At 48.6% G+C, this 7,442-nt stretch overlaps 1 pseudogene; it reads left to right on the forward strand.

Annotated features, from left to right (window-relative positions):
• Nucleotides 1-2,189: 2,189 nt before the first annotated feature.
• On the forward strand, nucleotides 2,190-6,927 carry LOC100340327 (uncharacterized; annotated as a pseudogene).
• The last annotated feature ends 515 nt before the right edge of the window (nucleotides 6,928-7,442 follow it).

Consider the following 7,442-nt stretch of genomic DNA (forward strand, 5'->3'; position numbering starts at 1 on the left):
ATAGGCATTTGTGAGGTGAACAAATATGAACACGATTTAAAGAGACAAAGCATATGAGTGCGGGTCACTAAAAAAGAAAATGTAGATCATGAGTGGACCAGAACTCATGTGGCACCTCCAGCCATGGTCCATATTAGAGAAAGAAACAGAGAGAGGGAGAGGGAGAGAGAGAGAGAGAGAGAGAGAGAGAGAGAGAGAGAGAGAGATCCCCTTGTTTGTTGGGCTCTTTTATGAAGTACAAACATAAAACCCCTAGGAATTTTATGTCACTTCCACCTGGAGCTTAATATCCATATTTTCATTACATTCCTCCTCTAAATCTTGGATAAATTATGTGCATCCATGTTGATTGACAGGTTGGGATAGCATTACATAGTGACTTTTCAAGGACTTCCAGCTCAGGAAGGCCTAAACAAGGTGTCTAATTCCACTACATCATTCCTCTGCACTTAGGGCTTTGCATTCTTCATGTTAAAGAGGCTGCTGAAGGATGATGATAAATCTTCTAGAGCTACCACCTGCTTATCAGAGTTGTAGGCCTTCTCTATCTTGGGTGTGGAAATCTCAACCTACTACTTTTAATGGATCTGTCTCTTGACAGACTTTCAGTAGTGCCAATGGTTGTGGCACCTGTTTGATTATCATTACTTTGAAAATCTGTTGAACTCTGAAATAAAATTAATGTCAATTAGGATGAGCATAATTGACAATTTGTATGTGGGATCTCTTTCAGGAAAGGAAGAATATATACTCTTGTTTCCAAAATAGTGGAAACTGATAGATGTTTCTTGCCCAGATTATAAAACCTTTTAGCCTTTGTATAAGACTGTACAATGCCTATTTTAGAACATATTGCTGCTAGTGGAAATGTAACAGATTTTATAATTCTGTAATATGCTCCACCTCACTCTATCAGTATATATTCTATAGTTTGTGTGTCATTCATGACTGTATTAGCTAAAGCATCCACACACTTGAATACTTGTAGTAAAATATGACCAGTAATCTGGGCTAGATTACAACAGATAAATTTTTAAAAGTGGCTTCATGAGGTAAAGAAGGATTTTGCTTACTATGGTAGAGAAAAACACTATGGAGATTTCCTGCCAATAGAAGATTCCTGGGAGAATCAGAAGAGGTAGGTAAAACACATCTGCCATAGAGTGCAACAGCTTTGATATGAGAAAAGAAATGGTTTTGCTTATCTTTTTTTTTTGACAGGTGAAGAATTGAGCTAGAAAATTGCAGGCCCAAACCTCCTTCCCCAAAGCTGAAACCCTGTGGGGCGGGGGTTGTATAGTTTCAGTTACTTATCTTTACAGCTGCACCTGTGTGAGGATAAGGGGCCGAAGCTGTGTAATCCTTGCCTCACCCGCCGTTAATGCCTCAATCAATTCTAGGAGATGTCCTTTGAACTCCCCGCGCGTGCTTTGAGTTTCCCGCAGTGTGAGTTGATTTGCTAATGAGCTTCCTGTGGTGTGAGATGATTTGCTAGTCTCTGAAAACCCTATAAAAACCCTGACCCTTGACTTCTTGGGGCTGCTCTGTTCTCTGTTCTAAAATAGGCATTGTACAGTCTTATACAAAGGCTAAAAGGTTTTATAATCTGGGCTCCTGTTCAGAGAGCCCCAGCATGCTGGTTTGAATAAACCCCTTGCTGATTGCATGAGAGTGTCTCTTGGAGTTGTTCCTTGGGCGGTGGATGCTTCTCGACCCTAACATTTGGAGGTCCCACCGAGATTTGGTCTGCTGCCTGTGGACGCCTCCAACGAATATCTCTCGGGGTAAGTAAAGGTGCCTATTCTTGTTATTCTATGTTGTGTTGTTATTCCGGTAGTTTGTGAGTGCTCTAGGTCTGTTCAAGTTTCCTGGTTTTCTGGTTATTGCACTGGTGTAGTAGTAGCTGTCGGGGCAGGTGCGTGAGCCCTCCCTGACTGTGGCTGGCAGACATGCCCGGGGGCCACAGGCTACGGCCCTGGGGGACACCTCAGGAGGAAAAAGGAAGACTGGGGACGCCCAGGGGCTTCTGTTGGGTAGACGTTGAGTCTGCATCTGTATTGCCAGCGCAATCGGTACGGCCGGTGCGGCCGATGTATTATTTTAGGGTCTTTTCAGACACTCTAATTGGTCATTGTGTGTTGATCTCCGTCATCGTTTCTCTGTTCGTGTACCTTGTGTTATCCAAAACCATGGGTCAGACTGTGTCTACTGTGTCTATGCCTTTGTTGCTCACTTTGGGACACTGGTCTGAAGTTCGTGACCGTGCTCATAACCTTTCCTTATTGATTAAGAAGGCTAAATGGCAGTCTTTCTGTGCCTCTGAATGGCCAGCCCTCGGAGTAGATTGGCCTCCAGAGGGCTCATTCCATTTGCCACTCATCCGCCGAGTGAAAGAGGCCATCTTTCAGCCTGGCCGTTACGGCCACCTGGACCAACAACCCTACATAGAGGTTTCGGAGGATCTTTGTGAAACTCCACCTGACTGGGTAAGGCCTTTCCTACCTTTCCTACTTCTCAGGCTTCGGTGTTGGTTGACATGCTTCCTGTGAAAATGCCCGCCTCACCGACAGCGTCACCACCACTGTCTGTCTTACCTGAATCCCAGGCGGATTTGATTGTTTTTGATTCTCTCCCTCCTTATCCACACCCCCAACTGTACCCTCCTGTTCCCCAACCCTTACCCCCTGCACCCTTGGGCCCCCTACCCTCCTCGGTCTCGCCGCCGACTCCTGCTTCCCTCTCTGCATCTGCTTCCTCCTCCTCCCCGCCCCCATCACCCCCAGAGGGAGGACCTGCCAGGGGGACTCAGAGTCGGAGGGCGTGGAGCCCTCAAGATGTGGCTGTAACCCTTCCTCTCCGGCCGTATGGGCCCATGGTGGATGGCAGGCGGGGGGGGGGGGATATGCAGGCATTACAGTATTGGCCGTTCTCATCTTCTGATATCTATAACTGGAAAAATAATAATCCCCCTTTCTCTGAAAACTCTTCACGCCTCACAGGTCTTGTCGAGTCGCTGATGTTTTCCCACCAACCGACTTGGGACAACTGTCAGCTGAACACCCTCTTTACCACCGAGGAGAGGGATCGGATACTCCTGGAAGCCTGAAAGGATGTTCCAGGACAGGACGGGTGACCGACTCAGCTCCAGAATATAATTGATGACTTGTTTCCCTTGTGCCAACCTAACTGGGACCCTAATACACATGAAGGTAGGGAGCATCTGTCCACCTATTGCCAGTCTCTAGTGGCGTGTCTCCGTGCAGCGGCTCGAAGGCCCACTAATTTGACTAAGGTAAGGGAAGTAGTACAGGGACCCTCTGAATCTCCCTCAGTCTTTTTAGAAAGACTAATGGAAGCCTACTGGAGATATACACCCTTTGATCCTCAGTCTGAGGAACAGCAGGTGTCAGTGACTATGGCCTTCATCGGTCAGTCAGCCCCAGACATACGCCGTTAACTACAGCGTTTAGAGGGGCTATAGCACTTGACCATGCAAGACCTGGTTAAGGAGGCAGATAAGGTGTTTCATAAGAGGGAGATGGAGGAAGAAAAGGAACAAAGAAAAGAAAAGGAAAGGGAGAAAAGGGAAACCATTAGGGATGAAAAACGAAACCAAGAGTTAACTAAAATCCTGGCCGCAGTAGTAGGTAAAACAGCAGCTCATGGCAAGGGAGATAGAAAGGAAAACAACCTGGGCCCACGGCGTCGTCCACCCCTGGACCCAGATCAATGTGCCTACTGCAAAGACAAGGGACACTGGGCAAACGAGTGCCCCAAAAGGAAGGCCATTCGGCCCAAACCAACGCTCCTTGCTCTGGAAGAGGAAGGTTAGGGGTGACGGGGCTCGGATCCCCTCCCCGAGCTCAGGGTAAATTTTAACGTGGAGGGGACTCCCATCAATTTTGAAATAGACACTGGGGCAGTTTACTCCACCCTGCAGGCCCCATTGGGTCCCTTATCCAGCAAAAAATCTTTAGTAAGGGGAGCCAACGGCAGCCGGTACCGAGCATGGACTACAAAACGGACTATGGACTTGGGAAAGGGTAAAGTCCAACACTCTTTTCTGGTAATTCCTGACCGCCTGGCCCCTTTGATGGGAAGAGATCTGCTTACCAAATTAAAGGCTCAAATAACTTTTGAGCCTACTGGACCACGGGTGGAGTTCCTAAACACCATGGTAGACACCCCAGTGGCCACCACACTGTCTATGTCAGTGGAAGATGAATATCGATTCCAGGAAAAATTAGAGGAGATGCAGGAATCAGAAATCCAATCTTGGCTTGCCAATTATCCTGATTCCTGGGCGGAAATGGCAGGACTGGGGCTAGCTACCTGCCAGCCCCCAGTAGTGGTTACCTTAAAAACCAGCGCCATCCTATATGGGTTAGACAGTACCCTATGAGCAGAGAAGCCAGAGAGGGAATTCAGCCTCACATAAAAAAGACTACTTTCCCTAGGAGTCCTAAAGCCCTGTCATTCGGCTTGGAATATGCCATTGCTGCCAGTCAAAAAGCCTGGGACACAAGATTATTGCCCAGTACAGGACTTAGGGAAGTAAACGGCAGGGTTCAAGACATTCACCCTACTGTGCCTAACCGCTACAACTTGCTGAGCACCCTCAGCCCTGAGCGCACCTGGTACTCTGTGTTGGATTTAAAAGATGCTTTCTTTTGTTTGCGACTACATGAGGACAGTCAACCATTGTTTGCCTTCGAGTGGCTGGATCCCGAGGAGGGGATATCGGGACAATTGACTTGGACACGGCTACTGCAGGACTTCAAAAATTCACCCAGCATATTCGATGAAGCACTCCACCGGGACCTAAGCCATTTCTGAAGCGACCATCCAGAGGTGACATTATTGCAGTACGTAGATTACTTGCTTCTGGCTACTGCAACTCAAAAACAATGTGAGTACAGCACAAGGTCCCTGCTGCAGGAATTGGCCCAACTAGGGTACCGGGCTTCTGCAAAGAAGGCCCAATTTTGCAGGTGGGAAGTCACTTTCTTGGGATACACCCTTAAAAATGGAAAGCACTGGCTAACAGAGGCGCGCAAAAGGACTGTGACTCAGATCCCTGTCCCCACTACTCGAAAACAGCTTCGAGAATTTCTGGGGACGGCCGGGTTTTGTAGGCTATGGATACTGGGGTTTGCTTCCTTGGCCTCCCCACTCTACCCACTGCTAAAAGGGGACAAGGACTTTGTGTGGGGACTGGAACAACAGCAGGCCTTTGATGGCATCAAACAGGCACTGCTCTCGGCACCCGCCCTAACCTTGCCAAATGTTGAAAAACCTTTCACCCTTTTCATAGAAGAATGAAAAGGAGTGGCCAGGGGGGTCCTCACCCAGACCCTGGGGCCCTGGAAATAGCCAGTAGCTTATCTGTCCAAGCACCTGGATTTGGTTGCGAGTGGGTGGCCCCGGTGCCTAAAAGCTATTGCGGCAGCTGCCCTACTGACTAAGGATGTGGATAAATTGACTTTGGGACAAAGGCTGACTATCATAGCTCCACATTCGTTGGAGAGTGTCATAAGACAACTGCCCGATAGCTGGCTTTCAAACGCCCACATCACCCACTACCAGAGTATTCTATTGGATAAGGATCGAGTTACTTTCGGTTCCCCAACTGTTTTGAACCCTGCCACCCTGCTTCCGGATGAGACTGCAGATCCCGTCCTCCACACCTGCCAGGATATCCTGGCCGAGGAATCCGGTATCCGCTGAGATCTGACGGACCAGCCACTATCCAACCCAGAGGTAACGTGGTTCACAGACGGGAGCAGCTTTCTACTGGATGGTAAGCGGTGGGCCGGGGCGGCAGTAGTCAGCACCACAGACACCATCTGGACGGCCAGCCTGCCGGAGGGAACCTCAGCCCAAAAGGCCGAGCTGATCGCATTAGCAAAAGTGCTGGAACTGGCGAAAGGAAAAAGGGCAAATATATATACTGATAGCTGCTATGCCTTTTCCATGGCCCATGTGCATGGGGCAATCTATCAGCAGAGAGGACTGTTAACCTCAGCAGGAAAGGAAGTAAAACACAAGGCTGAAATCCTCCACTTCCTAGCCACTGTCCTGATACCCTTTAGGCTGGCAATAATACACTGCCCAAGCCATCACAAAGGGACTGATCCGGTGGTCGTGGGAAATCAGAGGGCGGATGAAGAAGCTAGAGCAGAGGCTCTGCGGGACCCTGAGGCTAATGTCCTCATAGCAGAAGGAGGAGATGGTCTCTCTTCAGGGCCCGAGGGAGAAATGCCGGAACAACAGGCAATCTCCTACTTGCAGCAGGTCCACCAGTTCACTCACCTCGGGGCGCAAAAGCTGCAGAGCTTACTGCGAGACCAGCCTTTTTCTTTATCCCCTTCTGATAACAAACGCCTGGCAGAACAGGTCGCCAAAAATTGTAAAGCTTGCCAGGCAGTAAATGCTTACCTAACCCAAATATGGGACGGAAAGAGACTGAGGGGCGACAAACCAGGACAATTTTGGGAAGTGGATTTCACTGAAATCAAACCGGCTAGGTGTGACTACAGATAACTCCTGGTCTTCATTGACACCTTCTCGGGATGGGTAGAGGCCTTTCCCACTCATAAGGAAACTGCCCTAATCGTTGCTAAGAAAATAGTGGAAGAAATTTTCCCTCGGTTTGGACTGCCTCAGGTAATTGGGTCTGATAACGGACCGGCGTTTGTGGCCCAGGTAAGTCAGGGTCTGGCCAGGGTACTGGGGATTACATGGAAATTGCATTGTGCCTACCAACCCCAAAGCTCAGGTCAGGTAGAAAGAATGAATAGAACAATTAAGGAGACCTTAACTAAATTGGCTATGGAGACTGGCTTAAAGGATTGGACTCTGCTCCTACTTTATGCTCTGTTCAGGGCCAGAAATACTCCTTCCCCTTCTATGTTTCACGCCTTTTGAACTGATTGGAAACAACTCTCAATGAGGCAGAAATGGATGATCTCTAAGATTAGAGATCCTCACAAAAAGGGGGGAAAGAAGAATTGAGCTAGAAAATTGCAGGGCCAAACCCCCTTCCCCAAAGCTGAAACCCTGTGGGGCGGGGATTGTATAGTTTCGGTTACTTATCTTTACAGCTGCACTGTGTGAGGATAAGGGGCTGAAGCTGTGTAACCCTTGCCTCACCCACCGTTAATGCCTCAATCAATTCTAGGAGATGTCCTTTGAACTCCCCGCAGGTGCTTTGAGTTTCCCACAGTGTGAGTTGATTTGCTAATGAGCTTCCCGTGGTGTGAGATGATTTGCTAGTCTCTGAAAACCCTATAAAAACCCTGACCCTTGACTTCTCGGGGCTGCTCTGTTCCTGTGTGTTCAGAGAGCCCCAGCATGCTGGTTTGAATAAACCCCTTGCTGATTGCATGTGAGTGTCTCTTGGAGTAGTTCCTTGGGCAGCGGATGCTTCTCAACCCTAACAC

Source organism: Oryctolagus cuniculus, chromosome 5 (assembly GCF_051225735.1).
Source record: "Oryctolagus cuniculus isolate XC-2025 breed Fujian yellow rabbit chromosome 5, ASM5122573v1, whole genome shotgun sequence".
NCBI classification, from domain to species: Eukaryota; Metazoa; Chordata; class Mammalia; order Lagomorpha; family Leporidae; genus Oryctolagus; species Oryctolagus cuniculus.